The sequence below is a fragment of the Enoplosus armatus genome, chromosome 22, assembly GCF_043641665.1.
Source record: "Enoplosus armatus isolate fEnoArm2 chromosome 22, fEnoArm2.hap1, whole genome shotgun sequence".
NCBI lineage: Eukaryota > Metazoa > Chordata > Actinopteri > Centrarchiformes > Enoplosidae > Enoplosus > Enoplosus armatus.
The window spans coordinates 13,266,443-13,282,923 of NC_092201.1; the positions used below are offsets into that span (position 1 = coordinate 13,266,443).

Below are 16,481 nucleotides of genomic sequence, written 5' to 3' on the forward strand. Positions count from 1 at the left end.
GTGCAGAGTGCCAACCATTACACAATTACTACCTCACAGCTTCCTCAGGCTGTTGTGGAACAGTTTCTGACATGATATCACCAAAACATTCATCCAGCAAAAAATGGGCCTCCAAACAAATTCTAGCATGCTAACTTTACCAAGGTTTACACTGCAGACACTTGTGGCTGGGATAGCAGTAGCCTGGCATTGCAGCTGCTAGGAGTTCATGAGAGGCCAGAGACTGGCAATATCATGTTACAGGCAACAGTTGCAGTGAAAAACTGTCAGAAGTGGGATTCGAACCCACGCCTCCAGAGGAGACTGCGACCTGAACGCAGCGCCTTAGACCGCTCGGCCATCCTGACTATATATTACCATCATTTCCATTATTTCAAAATTTTCAGATCTCAAAGTTCATATTCATTTTTTCACAATAAATCACAATAAAATGTTTTAACTTAGGAAGAGTTCCGAAATCAATATTTGGTGGAATAACCCTGATTTTCAATCACAGCTTGGACAAAACTTAAAATTGGACTTATCAGAGAAGATGATCTTACTCCGGTCCCCTACGGTCCAACCCTTATGGTCTTTTGCGAACCTCAGCTGCCGCTTGCCATTCTTTTTGTAGCTCACTTGCTGTCCTATTGCAAGAGCAGTGTTTTTGTTTTTATACTTTTACTTGTTGAATAAGATTTGGTTCAGGTGATCAACTAATCAGTACCTCATTAAGTAGAATGAGGTGTGCTTCTGTTGGGATTCAACAGACACCGAAATGTAATGGCTGCCATACATGTAGAGATGCTGATATAAGACAGATTGGGAGCTGTCTCTTCATTTTTTTCCAGAGCTGTATGCATGTTAATCACACAAGACGATGGCAGACTCAAGAGTGGATGTCACGCCTGAGGAAGTTTGCCAGCACTGGGGCCTGGCCTGCAGGTGAAGGAAACGGACCAGCTCCCAGGCAGAAGAAGTGGTATGAGTATATTCATTGTTATTTACTCTCACAATACATTTTACTCATTATAACATGTATCAAATACAATAAAAGGTTCCTATGAGTTAACATGTAATGAGCAAGTCTTTTTCATCAGATCTCTGTGCACAAATGCAAATCAATTATTTAATCTGTGTTCAATGAAATCAAATGTGCAACTGTTATCTTTAGATTAAGAAATGTCCATGCTTGCCATGCTTTTACAGGTTCAGATAGATGTTCAAGCTTCAATGGATGTCGTCAGTCCCAGAGCAGTGTGTGCCACTGTGTCAGTAAGTACTTTAACATTTAATTTCATACTGTGTAGAACATCAGCAGTGTCTTTTACCAGTATTAAGTATGTTTATGCATTGTTTTGTTATTGCAAAGACTGCTGACTCCAGGAACAGAGACACTTAAAGCTTAAACAACTCAGCTGGCCCATTTGTGGCCAGTAGTGATGTTGTTTGCGAACCAGCCGGCTCTAAGAGCCGATTCTTTGTAGCGAACGAGAAGAGCCGAATCCCGTCGGGGAGAGCCGAATCTTCAGCCGCTCCTGCTCAGAATCCATGCAGGCAGGGGCGGGACTTTATTTTGCTGGGCACACCATGCGGCCAATCACATGACAACTCAAACCAAAATAAGCACATTTATTACAAAACAAATGACCCCAGCCAAATGGATAAGTGTTGATGAGGAGCTGGCTAAAATGATAGCCAGTGACTTTCAACCATTTTCCATTGTGGAGGACAAAGGATTTAAAACTTTTGTCCAGGCCTTAAACCCCATGTATGTTCTCCCCAGTAGAAAAACCTTGTCCCAAACAATTATTCCATGACTATATAACACGGAGTGTGCATTGTGGCAAGACAAGGTCAAAAAAGCTTCAGCAGTTTGCCTGACAACTGACTGCTGGACATCCAGAACGACATGCTCATACATGTCCGTCACTTTTCACTTTATTGAAAACTTTAAGATGACATCCTGCCTTCTTGACTGTTTTAAGTTTGCAGAGAGACATACTGCAGAAAACCTGGCAGAGGAGCTACTAAGAGTGGCAAAAGAGTGGCAAGTAGACGACAAAGTGGTGTGCTGTGTTACTGATAATGCAGCAAACGTAACAAAAGCCATAAACATTTTGCAGTGGACCCACCACCCATGTCTTGCGCGCACAATAAACCTGATGATTAAATATGCGCTGAGGGTGGTGAAACCAACTGTGGACAAGGTGAAGGCTACTGTAGAGTTTTTCCACAAAAGCACCAGTAGAGACAAATGGAATCCAGGGGAGAGAAAGACTGGCGGACTGCCACCAGACCAGGTGAGCTGCAGCTCCCAAATGACCTGACTCCGCCCACTAGGAAGAGGCGTTTAAGAGTGGCAACAGAGCAGAGTTTAAGGAAGCCAAGTACAAGTTTAGCAAGGCGGTGAGGGAAGCTAAACGACTGTACTCAGAGAGACTACAAGACCAGTTCTCCTCCAACGACTCTGCTTCTGTGTGGAGGGGGCTCAGGCAGATCACCAACTACAAGCCAAGAGCCCCCAACTCTGCTAACGACCGACGCCTCGCCAACAGCCTCAACGACTTCTACTGTCGTTTTGAAAGACAATGGGACAGTCCTGACACCATCCCCCACACCATCACCCACCAGCTCCAGCCCAACAGCCCCAACCCCCTCATCACACCTGGGGCTGAACTCTCACACCTCTTACCACCACAGCTGCCCCCCACAGTGCCCCCCACTCCTCCAGCATCGACACCTCTGTCTGTCCTTGAAAGAGATGTGAACAGACTCTTCAAGAGACAAAACCCGCGTAAAGCTGCTGGACCAGACTCCATCTCCCCATCCTGCCTGAAGCGCTGCGCCGATCAGCTGTCTCCGGTGTTCACGGACATCTTCAACACCTCACTGGAGACATGCCACGTGCCAGCCTGCTTCAAGGCCTCCACCATCATCCCCGTCCCCAAAAAACCAGGGCCCACAGGATTAAATGACTACAGACCCGTCGCCCTGACCTCTGTGGTCATGAAATCATTTGAACGCCTGGTCCTGTCCCACCTCAAATCCATCACAGACTCTCTGCTGGACCCCCTGCAGTTCGCCTACAGAGCCAACAGGTCTGTAGACGACGCCGTCAACCTGGCTCTACACTTCATCCTCCAGCACCTGGACTCCGCAGGATCCTATGCCAGGATCCTGTTTGTGGACTTCAGCTCTGCCTTCAACACCATCGTCCCGGCTCTTCTTCAGGACAAGCTCTCCCAGCTCAACGTGCCTGACCCCACCTGCAGGTGGATCACAGATTTCCTGTCTGACAGGAAGCAGCACGTGAAGCTGGGGAAACACGTCTCAGACTCGCGGACGATCAGCACCGGCTCCCCTCAAGGCTGCGTTCTTTCTCCACTACTCTTCTCCCTGTACACCAACAGCTGCACCTCCAGTCACCAGTCCGTCAAGCTCCTGAAGTTCGCGGACGACACCACCCTCATCGGACTCATCTCTGGAGAGGATGAGTCTGCCTACAGGTGGGAGATTGACCACCTGGTGACCTGGTGCAACAGCAACAACCTGGAGCTTAACGCTTCAAAGACAGTGGAGATGGTTGTTGACTTTAGGAAGAGCGCAGCCCCACCCGCCCCCATCACCCTGTGTGACTCTCCAGTGGACACTGTGGAGTCCTTCCGTTTCCTGGGCTCCATCATCAGCCAGGACCTCCGGTGGGAGCTGAACATCAGCTCCCTCATCAAGAAAGCCCAACAGAGGATGTACTTCCTGAGGCAGCTGAGGAAGTTTAACCTGCCACAAAAAATGCTGGTTCACTTCTACACTGCCATCATAGAGTCCATCCTCACCTCCTCCATCACCGTCTGGTACGCTGCTGCCTCCACCAAGGACAGACGCAGACTGCAGCGTATCATCCGCTCTGCAGAGAGGGTGATCGGCTGCAACCTCCCATCTCTTCAGGACCTGTACTCCTCCAGGACCCTGAGGAGAGCCAGGAAGATCGCTGCTGACCCCTCCCACCCCGGACACCATCTGTTCGACCCCCTCCCCTCTGGCAGGAGGCTGCGGTCCATCAGGACCAAAACCTCCCGCCACAAAAACAGTTTCTTCCCCTCTGCAGTCAACCTGACAAACTCTCACTGACACCCCCCCGAACACTACCACAAGCTATACAAGCTATACGTTATATTAACGTACATCACCCCTGTCCCCACTGCGTTACATTAACGCACCCACCCCCTACTGGACACTTTATCTGGACACTTTACTTTACTTTATTCTGGTCACTGCACTGTTGTTATTTATCTTATCTTATTTTTATTCTTATTCTTATTGTTATTTTAGCTTTTATATTCTACTTATTTGTTATCAAAACAATAGCACCTTCAGACCACAGCAAATTCCTTGTAATGTATGTTACTTGGCAATAAACAGTTTCTGATTCTGATTCTGATTCTGACTAGGCTCCTGGAGGGAGAGGCCTGCTCAGAGGGTTGTCAAAATCAAATAGGCTTACTAGTCAACCAAGTTGTACCATGGAGAGAAAACCAAGCCCAAACAACTCAAAACACACAAACACAACCAAACAAAAAATAAGCTATAGTGCTTATATATTACCAAAGCTAGCAGGCCAAGCTACCAGGTAGCAGACACTAAAACAAATGACTGTTTACCACCACTTCCTCACTATTATTCTAGTTCCTTACCTACCCAACAAATCTTAACACCTGCCTAGCCATCTTGAGGTGTGCCAGGCTCAAACAAAGTGGATAATGCAACATACCATCAAGATTCGATAATGGGCACAGATTTTACAATTCTAGCCATACTATGTTTGAGATTACAAACCCAAAGAACAAATACTCATGCATGTACTGGAACATGTGCAATGGTGTAATCAAAGACAGCCACAACAGAGCCCAAGCTCCCCAGCACTAGCTAATTCCGTTTACTAACTAGTCTCAACCCTAGTCTTCGCACAGATACATGTGGTGGGTACTTATGCACTAATTCCACCAGTACCAAAAGGCAACCAGGGAACTGGCCACCCTCTGGAACAAGGGAAATGCTCCCAAGACATTGTCTTCACCCACGTTCTCCGCCACACTAAGTGAAAACAACAAACTGGTCAGTCTCCTATTGAGATCAACCACTTCAGCCAACAAAGGAGATGCATGGTTCTTAACAACTGAAATGTGGCCATAGTCACCAATTACACGCACCAGTACTTGCTTTAACTCTAAACAAATGGGTTTGCAAACCCCATTTTCCCTTCAAACATCCACCTACACCCCACAAAACCAAAGTAACCAGTCCAAACAACAGAACAAAAAACCTTGCATGATACTCCCCAAATCTTACCCACAACACTTGAATCTACACTTCTAAAAAGCACCTAAACTCACTTTAGCATTCACACAAGGGTCAAACCAAATTGGTCACCAATCAATCAAAAACTCCTCATTCGTCACTCTAAGGCTGTATCTGATTTTTACCAAGCTGTTTTGGATCCGGGACGAGTCCCCATTTCATTTGACAATACCAAAAGGAAAGATAAAAACAAATTAAATACAACAAAACCAAATAGACCAGGGGAGAGAGACTGGCTGACTGCCACCAGCTTATATATCTTGTGGCCAGAGCAAGTGAGCAGCATCTCCCCAACGACCTGACTTTCCACCACAGTCATCTATACCACCAGGCTCCTGCTCCAGATCGCTTTTTGGGGGATTTGGTCTGTCCCAACACCACAGAAGCGGGGCTGCACAAGAAGGAACGACGGGTCCTGGACAGCATCTACAATATGGTGACAGAGACTTGAACCTGTACCAAATAGGGTAGAGAGAGGGAGGGAGAGAGACTGGCTGACTGCCACCAGACCAGGTGAGCTGCATCTCCCCAACGACCTGACTCTGCACACCAGGCTCCTGGAGGGAGAGGCCTGCTCAGAGGGTCGTCACAAAAGTATTGATAAATTATTCTGTGTTTACTGTGAGTAGTTATAAGGAAAAAATAAATATTTCTACATTTGAAGTCTTCATTGTATTTGTTGCACTTGTATTGCCCTGTGTCTGAATATCTTCCAACAGTAAGCTTTCTTCCACAATAAGCTTTAAATAAAGTACTACGGAACACCACGGAGACTGATAACTTACTAAAATGCATGATATTTAATATACTTACATGAACTAAATTTCGTGTTTTCAATTAGGTGACTACGTAAACAATTAAAACAATAAAAAAATAGTGTGAAGATTGATATTCACATGTTCAGTGTTGATTTGGAGGAGACAGGTAGAGATTTTGGTGGAGTCCTTGCACACTGTATGGACTCTTTGTGGTTCTGAAATTGTGTAATCATCCATGATAAATCACGCTCCAGCCTGTAGTAGGCCCCATCCTACCTGCTGGTGCATCCATTAAAGGAGATGGTGTGGCGTCTGCCTCTGCTCCTGCTTGGTATGGCCAAACAGTGTGGCCGTCTGGAGTGAGCAGAAGAATCCTTTGAATGGAATCAAAGGGAAGTCCTTGGAGCCTGTGATGAGGCTGTGATACAGGCTCAGGATAGAGTCCCTCATGGAGTCGATGCTTGTGCTGCTCAGAGGACGATTCCTCAGTATCAGCTGAAGGACTGGTCCTGGCCGAGGCAGAGCAGCTGAATGGAAAGTAAAGAAAAGGAAAACATTAGTCTCATTAGTCATGACATGATCAAACTAATTAAAGCCCAGATTAAGTAGTCAAAATAGCTGTGCATTTATGACTTCAAAGACAGGTTCACATCGCAGAACTTACTGTTAAAAAACGTATTTAAGATCATTTATGTTGTTCAAGAGTTACTATACATACATACATACATCTATACATAGAGTTACAGCAACATATTTTACCAAGTGGTTGTGGAGACACCTAATGTAGTGGGAACACCAAAGGAGATATTTCCGTCCTGATAACCCACTCGTGTGGAAATGTCTACACAACACATTACAGGTGGAGTTATTGACGGTGTCAAGAAGAATCCGTTGTCGGCAGGATTCGAACCTGCGCGGGGAGACCCCAATGGATTTCTAGTCCATCGCCTTAACCACTCGGCCACGACAACTCTTATGCATCTATTTTCATGACATCTGTGCCTGATCTGATGGGGGTTACGCTCTACCACTGAGCTACATCCCCCTTGCACACGACACACTCTTATCAGAATCAGAAATACTTTATTGATCCCCGGGGGGGATATACAAAGGTATTCGGGTAGCACTTACTGTGAAATCATGTAAGAAACTGTCTATGGTGTAATAGTTAGCACTTCTGGCCTCTGACTCCACTCTTTTTTGCTTGTCCACAAACAGACCAAGAATTTTTTTTTGCCAATATCACGTTACAAGCAACAGTTACAGTGAAAAATAGTTAGGAGACTGCAACCACAACGCAGTATCTCAGACGCCACACCTAATTACTGTACTTGTACGACTAACGGGTTGTTCCAGAGAAAAACAACTGTCAGAAGTGGGATTCGAACCCACGCCTCCAGAGGAGACTGCGACCTGAACGCAGCGCCTTAGACCGCTCGGCCATCCTGACTGTACATACCTTTTTTATCATGGAAAAAAACAGCGAGTGTAATCCCACCCCCCAGGGATCCATAACGTATTCTGATAAATTGCATTCCCTAACCACTCCCGCTTAAAATCAGGTTCCACTGGATTCAGAGTGCAGAGTGCCAACCATTACACCATTACTACCTCACAGCTTCCTCAGGCTGTCGTGGAACAGCTGGAGGCAGACAGCATAAGGGGGGGGGGGGCACAGTATCAAATCTGTTGAAAAACAGATTCAGTTCGTTGGCCCGGTCCACACTGCCTTCAACTCCTCTGTTGTTGGTTGGCCTGAAACCCATGATGGTCCTCATTCCACTCCAGACCTCTCTGATGTTGTTCTGCTGGAGTTTCAGCTTCCTGATCTTCACTGGGGCTGTATGCATCCTTCACATTAGCATACAGCAAGTCCAGGGTCCTCTCCTCTCTAGTAGGACAGCTCACATACTGAGTGAAGGTGGGAAGTGTCTTAGCCATTACGACGGGGATTACACTCTACCGCTGAGCTACACCCCCCCCCTTGCACTTGACACACTCTTATAAGGTATTCTGGTAGCACTTACAGTATACTGTGAAATCATGTAAGAAACTGTCTATGGTGTAATAGTTAGCACTTCTGGGCTCTGACTACACTCTTTTTTGCTTGTCCACAAACAGACCAAGAATGGCTGTTTTTCTTTCCCAATATCATGTTACAGGCAACAGTTACAGTGAAAAATAGTTAGGAGACTGCAACCACAACGCAGTGTCTTCGACGCCGCACCTAATTACTGCACTTGTACTACTAAGGGGTTGTTGACTTTTCTTTGCAAATATTGTGGTACAGGCAACAGTTCCAGAGAAAAAATGCTGTCAGAAGTGGGATTCGAACCCACGCCTCCAGAGGAGACTGCGACCTGAACGCAGCGCCTTAGACCGCTCGGCCATCCTGACTATAAAAACCATAAATTCATAACTATAAATCACGTCTCAGAAGCTCCAGCCTGTAGCAGGTACCATCCTATCTGCTGGTGCATCCATTAAAGGAGATGGTGTGGCATCTGCCTCTGCTCCTGCTTGGTATGACCAAACAGTGTGGCCATCTGGAGTGAGCAGACGATGCTTGGACTGGTCCTGGCCAAGGCAGAGCAGCTGAATGGAAAGTAAGTCAGCTGATTGAGTTGGAAGGGGAATAGACAGATAACTAAAAGTTGGTAATTAATCCTTAATTAATTGCTACATTTACATATTTCAAAATTTCTTAACTAACCAGGTAAAGCTTCATTTTATACACTACTTGCTACTGATGTTGACTAAATCTTTAGAGCAAAGACACTTTTGTTGTGAATTAACAGAATCTACGGACAAAGTCCGGTTGTCATCTTTAATAGTCCCCTACTGATTACGAGACCACATGCAGCACGGTTCGCTGACTTTGGACGCAATTTGGACAAACATTCCTTAAAATATGGAGATGCCGGGGATTGAACCCGGGGCCTCATACATGCAAAGCATGCGCTCTACCACTGAGCTACATCCCCATAATTTCCACTCTGATGGGTGTAAACTACATTCCTCAGGTCGGTCAGTATCAGATGAAGGACTGGTCTTTGCCGAGGCAGAGCAGCTGAATGAAAAGTATAGAAAAGGAAAACCTTACTCTCATTAGTCATGACATGATCGGACTAATTAAAATAAAGAGAAAACTCTCTTTATATAGAGGACGCTCAAAGTAACATCTAGTCCACACAAATTCAGGTCTATCAGGGACTGACATAATCAGACAAGAGTTGCTATATTTCCTCTTAAAGTCAGGTTCCACTGAGACTTGAACTCGGATCACTGGATTCAAAGTCCAGAGTGCTAACCATTACACCATGGAACCACCACAAAACATTAATTAGGAAGCGCTGTGACAGTGTTATACCTAAAAACATTTTTAAAAAAGCAAACTTTGGCTGGTGAACATTACAAACCTGTTGAACTTCTGCTACATGCCCAGTTTCTTCTAAGGCTCTCACTTGAAGATCAACCTTTAAGCCCACATTATCAGGCCTCATGATGTTTGACAATAAAACAATAAGATTTACTTCAACAAACTTAATACCATAATATTACTAATCTGTACCCTGGTGAGTCTTTCAGGCTTATTGCACATCATGATCGAGTCTTTCACAAAACCAAACTAAATCACAACATTTTGCTGTACACAAATGTGAAATGTCCAGGTACTGACAAGGTCAAACATTTCCCAAGTCACAACTTTTTTTTTTTTTTTTACCTGTAACGTTTCTCGCTCCTAAAACAAGTTCCCACCAAGATTTGAACTCACATCACTGGTTTCAGAGTCCAGGCTTCTCATATCGTCATACATGTCATATAGTGATGGTATTTTCTATCATTCACAACAGAAATAGCACACCTTAAATAGTAAGTAACCCTAAAGGATGCAGTCCTTTTTTAAATCATATGGCGTTCATTTATATACACAGTTTTCAAATTGTGGCTCACATACGGACCAGGTGCGGCTGCTTGCCATTACGTCATTGAACCAGTAAGATACATTTATTTGTCCATTTCCAGTGGTGGAACAATGTCGTACAATATGTTACTAAACTATATTACATAGCTCACGACAGGACAGCATATGACAATAGCAGTGATACACAGGATAACGTTGTGAAAAGGCGATTTTTTTAGCTGGCTAACGTAGCTAACTTAGCTAACTAGCTAGCTAACTGTAACTTTAGCTAACAATTGTCTGTCACTTGGTAATCAATATTTAGGCCGAGTTATCAAGTTTAAAGCCCGGCAATATTTGAGAAACAATATATGAATGTTTGTCTTTCAACATACAGTATTTTTTACTGACCTGTAGCCTGGCAGGTCTTTCAGGGGGATTGGACAACATCATGACCGAGCGACCACAGGTGAGCGCACTCAAATCTGGAACAACTAGCTAATGCTGCCTTCAAATACAAGAAGGCATATGGGAAATTTCACTTCGCGTGAGGATTTTGGAATTTGAGGATTCTCACATATGCAACCTTACATGTTTGAACGCTATCTGTTAAAGAAAAATGATGTGGAATGCATAAGATTAAGTTAAAGTAATTGAGTAATTCAAATAAAGGTATTCTGTGAGTAAAAAGAACAGCCAACACTGTTTGATTCTTTGGGCTTTTCTTCTCTTCTTTTGAAGAGAAAAAGTATGACCATAAAGTTAGAGTAATATAGTTGTTAAATGAGAGTAAAGAGAAAGTTAGAGAACTTGTCCTATATTGCATCACTTTTGAAACACACTTTCCTAGAACCAAAACACATACTGAATTTTATAAGCGTAAAATACTTTTGTGATTATGCTAGGCTTCTACTGTTTATACCCACTTAATCATTCAGACATATTGCAGTGATGCAATTGAAGATTATTATTTATTTGACACTAAAGTTCCCCTTTGAAACTGTTATAATCTCAAAGCAAACACACATTGTAACTTGTCCTGTGAATACTAGTTTATTAAGACAAACAGCAGGTGTAAAATAAATGTTAGAAAAATATATTCTTTGTTGGTTTACATCTTTTCCTTCTTTTCAACTACCAAACATGACAAATGTAGCTGTAACACTGATCATCTTCAGGACAGTACACCGTCTTTGATAGTCCTGCTGCAGCAGATGAGGCGGATATCTGGGGCTGCTCGTCCTCGCTGGATATGGATAAAGACAGACAAGGTTTATAACCACAGCAACCAAACAAACCGAGTATTCATCATTATTATGATAATAAATGTATACTCACGTATACCTTTTTTAAACAAGAGGATTCATAATGCATGCTGTCCTGTCTCCTCGCCTCTTGTCTCTTCCCATCTGATATCACATGGACCTTCCTTTAAAAGTCAAATCTTGACATCCTGTCCTTCATAAACGTGGCCTGGTTAGCTGGGAGAGAAGCGCAGGCCTCTATCTTGTTCCTGTCTTTTCCTGCTTCTCCAATCAGCCTGTTCTTCCTCGTCGACCTGCCTGTCTTTGGTGGATGAGTAGTGTTGTCGGCTGTGACGCTGATGCTTCAGATGTTACAATAGGTCTTCTTGTTCTTGGCTTAAGCTGAAATCTGAAGCTTGCGATGATTGTGATGAGTCCAATTAGTTTAATAAAGTAAATAAAAGTTCCTCGTAGCTCCCTCACAGTTGCCACACACAGGCCAGCACCAAGAAATAAAGAAAAGGTGCAAGACGCTCCAAAAACACTGATCTGTGTGTCGTAGCTATGATGAACTAAACTATATACAAATGTACAATTGTAACCACGCAGCCAAACATATTCCTCATATGAGGCAGCATGTCTACATGGGCCCCGGTGCAAGACGCGACCATGGGCGGTGGCTAGTCCTGCCAGACGCAAAGACTAGCCCTCAGGGGACGCAATAATGCAGCTTGTTGGCCTGCCAGATGCTGAATCCACAAAAGGGATGCAGCAGAGCACATGACCATCACAGTCTCAAGCGTTTCTTTGGTGGAGACTGGCTGCTGCTGCTCTCTTCCTCTGTGTGCTTCCTCTTCTCCCGTCTGGGAGTCACTGCATACTGCGCAGACTTTCTGGTAAACTGACACAGGGCCGACATGAGAACGTGTCCGTCTGCACTGTAGTCGGTCACTCTCCAGCGGTTGGTCAGCTCAGTGCTCTCAGGGCGGCACACAGTGGAGATGACTCTGGTGACGGTGCTGCCATCAGTCTCCACGTTGCGGACGCAGTTTCTGCGGTCGGCCTTCAGGGCTCCCAGCTCCATCTTCTCAGGGAGAACTGGAGTCAGCATATTTGGAGGAGAGCTCGGGCCTGCAGCAGGCACCATCACACCTGCTGGTGCATCCGTAAAAGGAGTTGGTGGGGCGTTCTCCCTCTGCTCCTGCTTGGTATGGCCAAAGGGTGTGGCCGTCCGGGCCGAGCGGAAGAATCCTTTGACTGGAATCACAGGGAAGTCTTCTGAACCTGTGACGAGGCTGTGGTACAGGCTGAAGACCGACTTGCTCATGGAGTCGATGTGTGCGCTGCTCACAGGACGGTTCCTCAAGTTAGTAAGGATCATTTGAAGGATTGGTCCTGGTCTCGGCAGCGCAACTAAATGGAAAGGAATAAAAAGGAAAACATTAGTCATGACATGATCAGAATAATTAAAGCCTTTATTCAAATGTCAAGGTAGCTGTGCATTTGTGACACAGTTCACTCCACAGCAAGACTTATCATGAAAAACCTTATTCACATGTAAGATAATTCATGTAGTTCAAAAACTAATAACTAAAAATATGTGTCTTCCTTGTATTGTCAATGCCAAAAGAACATGTATAAAACACAACAGGACATTCATCCGCTTTAAATCCAATCCAAGTTTGTTAATGAGCATTTTATAGACACTAAACTTCTGCTGTCAGAGTTTTTGTCTTGGTGCGAATGAAATACTATTTAAATATCCTTGAGATTGGCTGTCTGCGTATCTTACAATAAAATGTTACAGATGGTTTCTGAAATGATTGACATTTTCTAACACATATGTTGACTGCTGTGCTGTGCGGAGACTAGAGTGATTAACGTTTAAGCTCCATGTCTCAAGCAGGCCGTAACTGCAGGATATGTCAGATTGTGATACATTATTTCAAATTCTAATATTTATTTTATATCTTTCTCTGAATTATGGCCACAACATGACACTATGAGGGGCTTTAGTGACCAACGAGGTCGCATTTGGTTACATTTATTGCATTTAGTCAAATATATATTCATTAACATTAGGCACTTATGTCTCCATACAGTCGAGTTAGTGCAGGTTGACCACACTGACATCAGACATCAGCCTCATACTACTTCCAATATCTGCCATATACTACCTCATTATTTATTCTTTAAATGTTTCAGTGCAATACATATATAGTCATACACAACAGTGCAATACATATATATACACATACATATACATTGTTATTGTATATATTCTTTTACTTTTATTTTTCACTTAAATACTGTAAATGTGTATATTTTTATTTTCTATTTCTTATTTTTATATTTTCTTCATACTTTAGCTCTAAATTTATGCTACTTTCTACTCTTGAATGGGAGCACCGGTACTGTACAACCCCCCCCCCCCCCCCCATCAATAAAGTGCTTCTGATTCTGATTCTGACGTCGTCACCATGACGCGTGCAATAGACACAACTTTTAGCCTTTTTTAAAAAATGGCCCAGTCGCCATCTTTGTCCTATACTTTCAATGTTAACTCGACGACACTAGTACCCCCCCTCAAAATGGATGTTTCTCAAATTCCTACATTAATATTCATACATATTCCACCTGACACGTGCACATATATAACATTGAATCAACTGTAAGAATTTTCCACCTATATCACAGCTGTAATTGAGGCATAATGGTTTGATGTTGGCCTTGGTCAATATTTTCACCCAATCAAAATGGAATAAATCATATTTATACATGATAATATGTTATAAAATATTAATTTACACTTCATTGAGCTATATAGATGTATGATGCTTATATGTGTTGTAGCTAGCCTAATGTTTTACCATAGCGTTCATCCAGCACACGGACGATGCCTAAGGTCAGCAGGTATTTCTCACGGCGTAACCCAGCGGAGGCCATTTTTTCGACACTTTAACAGCTCGTCCCTGAAGACTTCCACAGTTCAAAGGTTGTTTAATTAATTCGGGTTTGTCACTTTCCAACAATTCAGCACTTGGTTTCACAATTGAAGCGAAGACACTTGTCGAGAGTTCAGCTCCTGTCAGCGCTCAGGTGCAGAATGGAATTAGAATTGTGGCCTCAGCTCAACACGTCAGTCCTCGTCACCATGACGACCACTGACTTTATTTGGTTATCTTTAATTTATTTAACACCAACAGTTGCCCTTTTATATTTATAATATAGTATTTATTCTTTATAATTTTAGTGTAAAGATTTCATTTTGTTTGATATTAATTAAATCACAGCTTGAGTATAGTTAAAACATTTTTTTTTAAGTCATTAAGCGATTAGTCGATCGGAAAAGTACTTTAAGAAGGTATTCACCGTTTTGGTAATTTTTCAAGCAAAAAGGTCAAACATTTGTTGCTTTCCAGCTTCTCAAATGTGTGAATTAGATGGGTTTCTCTGTTTGAGGCCTTTAAACTGAATGCATTCATTTGGACCTTTTCTGCCGGACAAAAATAAGCAATTTGACAACGTTATCCTGGGCTCTGAGAATTTGTGATGGGCATTTTTTCACTTTTTTTAGTAAATGTTTAGTTGACGAATCGAAAAAAAAAATCGTCAGATTAATTGTTGATGGAAACAATAGTTAGTTGCAGTCCTTTGCATTTTTCTTGTTTGCATTCGTTATTTTCCCTCTTTTGGAAATAATTGCCGTTTTATTTAAATGTTTTTTCCCTTGAACAGCTGTGTATTCACATTTCATTGTTTATCAGTGGGCTATTATTATTATTATTAGAGCTTATTTTCTCAATTAGTAATTTAGTTGTTTGGACAGCAGACAAAGTAAAAAATCCTGATTACAAATATACAAAAAAAACGTAAAATGTGCCATGAACACGAACCGCCACTGCTCATGAAGAGATAACAATATTTGTTCTCAATCAGGTATGACAATAGATATATAGTCATACACCTCAGTGCAACATATACATACATATACATTGTTATTGTATATATATATTTTTTTTACCTCATTGTTCACTTAAATACTGTAAATGTGTATTTTTTTATTTATTTTCTATTTCTTATTTTTATATTTGTACATACTTTTAGTTCTAAATTATGCTACTTTACTCTTGAATGGGAGCACCGGTACTGTACAATTTCCCCCCGGGGATCAATAAAGTATTTCTGATTCTGAAGTGAAGACGTGTAACCTGCTCGGATCAGTCAGTGATTTCACAATGTTTGGCTTGTTCGGGGGCGCGTTGGGATTTAAATGAGAGGTGGTGCTTCTTAAACAGCCGGATCGATATTAGTGGCGATCTGCAGCCGTCAGACGCAAGTTCAAAACACAGAAACAAAGAAATGAATCACATATTAGAATAAATGTAGCTGACCTGAAATGTAGGCATAGATTTAAGACATTTAATTGTTTTGGTCCCGTTTAATTACCAAATTTTACTCATTTAATGACTTATTTCTGTATTTATTTCAGCATTTATGTATTTATTAATTATTTTATTTATGCAATTATGTATTCATTCTTGGATTTATTTACGTATTCCTGTTTATATTTATACATTTATTTCGCATTTAGTTATTTATCTATTAATACTACAGTCTTTGAGCATGTTCCTGCTGTCTGAGTGAAGATATGGTTAGCTTCCCTATTAACAAGCAGAAAAGAAAGAAACTTGTCGAAGCACAAATAGGCAATATAAAGGCATCAGTGCATTTGTTAGTCCCTGTCTGTTGTATAGATTATTAAATTGTGTAACATGTCACTTGGCTATGCTACTCACTCACATAACTTTTCCTACTATAGCTGTGCAGATAGCTTTATTTTTCAGACGTCATGTTACCCAAGTACTCAGATACAGTATTACAATATTTAGGGTCGTTTACAAAGCACATGAGGAAATCCGTATCTGGTGCATATATATATTATATTATTTATATTATGAAAGAAAATAAATGTGTTTCCGCCCGGTCTCGAACCGGGGACCTTTCGCGTGTTAGGCGAACGTGATAACCACTACACTACGGAAACTGTCTTCACACACAGCAGTGTCGAACATGTCCTGCTGTCCGAGTGAGGACATGGTTTCCTTCCTTATTAACAAGCAGAAACAAAAGAAAAGTGGAGAAGCAGAATACACAATGTACTTCAGAATAAAGACAAATAGAAATAGGAAATCATGATTTAGGTTTACTGATGATCTCTCTGCGCAGTTTATTTTT

The 16,481-nt window shown here is 42.5% G+C and overlaps 7 non-coding genes across 7 annotated transcripts; all 7 read right to left on the reverse strand.

The window, feature by feature from the left end:
• Positions 1 to 264: 264 nt before the first annotated feature.
• On the reverse strand, positions 265 to 347 carry trnal-cag (transfer RNA leucine (anticodon CAG)). The gene has a single exon. It is a non-coding gene; the product is annotated as a tRNA-Leu (tRNA).
• Positions 348 to 6,984: 6,637 nt separating this feature from the next.
• On the reverse strand, positions 6,985 to 7,066 carry trnas-aga (transfer RNA serine (anticodon AGA)). Its single transcript has one exon. It is a non-coding gene; the product is annotated as a tRNA-Ser (tRNA).
• A 396-nt stretch (positions 7,067 to 7,462) lies between these two features.
• On the reverse strand, positions 7,463 to 7,545 carry trnal-cag (transfer RNA leucine (anticodon CAG)). The gene has a single exon. It is a non-coding gene; the product is annotated as a tRNA-Leu (tRNA).
• Positions 7,546 to 8,409: 864 nt separating this feature from the next.
• Positions 8,410 to 8,492, reverse strand: trnal-cag (transfer RNA leucine (anticodon CAG)). The gene has a single exon. It is a non-coding gene; the product is annotated as a tRNA-Leu (tRNA).
• A 515-nt stretch (positions 8,493 to 9,007) lies between these two features.
• trnaa-ugc (transfer RNA alanine (anticodon UGC)) lies at positions 9,008 to 9,079 on the reverse strand. The gene has a single exon. It is a non-coding gene; the product is annotated as a tRNA-Ala (tRNA).
• A 272-nt stretch (positions 9,080 to 9,351) lies between these two features.
• On the reverse strand, positions 9,352 to 9,423 carry trnaq-uug (transfer RNA glutamine (anticodon UUG)). Its single transcript has one exon. It is a non-coding gene; the product is annotated as a tRNA-Gln (tRNA).
• A 6,794-nt stretch (positions 9,424 to 16,217) lies between these two features.
• On the reverse strand, positions 16,218 to 16,290 carry trnav-aac (transfer RNA valine (anticodon AAC)). Its single transcript has one exon. It is a non-coding gene; the product is annotated as a tRNA-Val (tRNA).
• Positions 16,291 to 16,481: the final 191 nt, after the last annotated feature.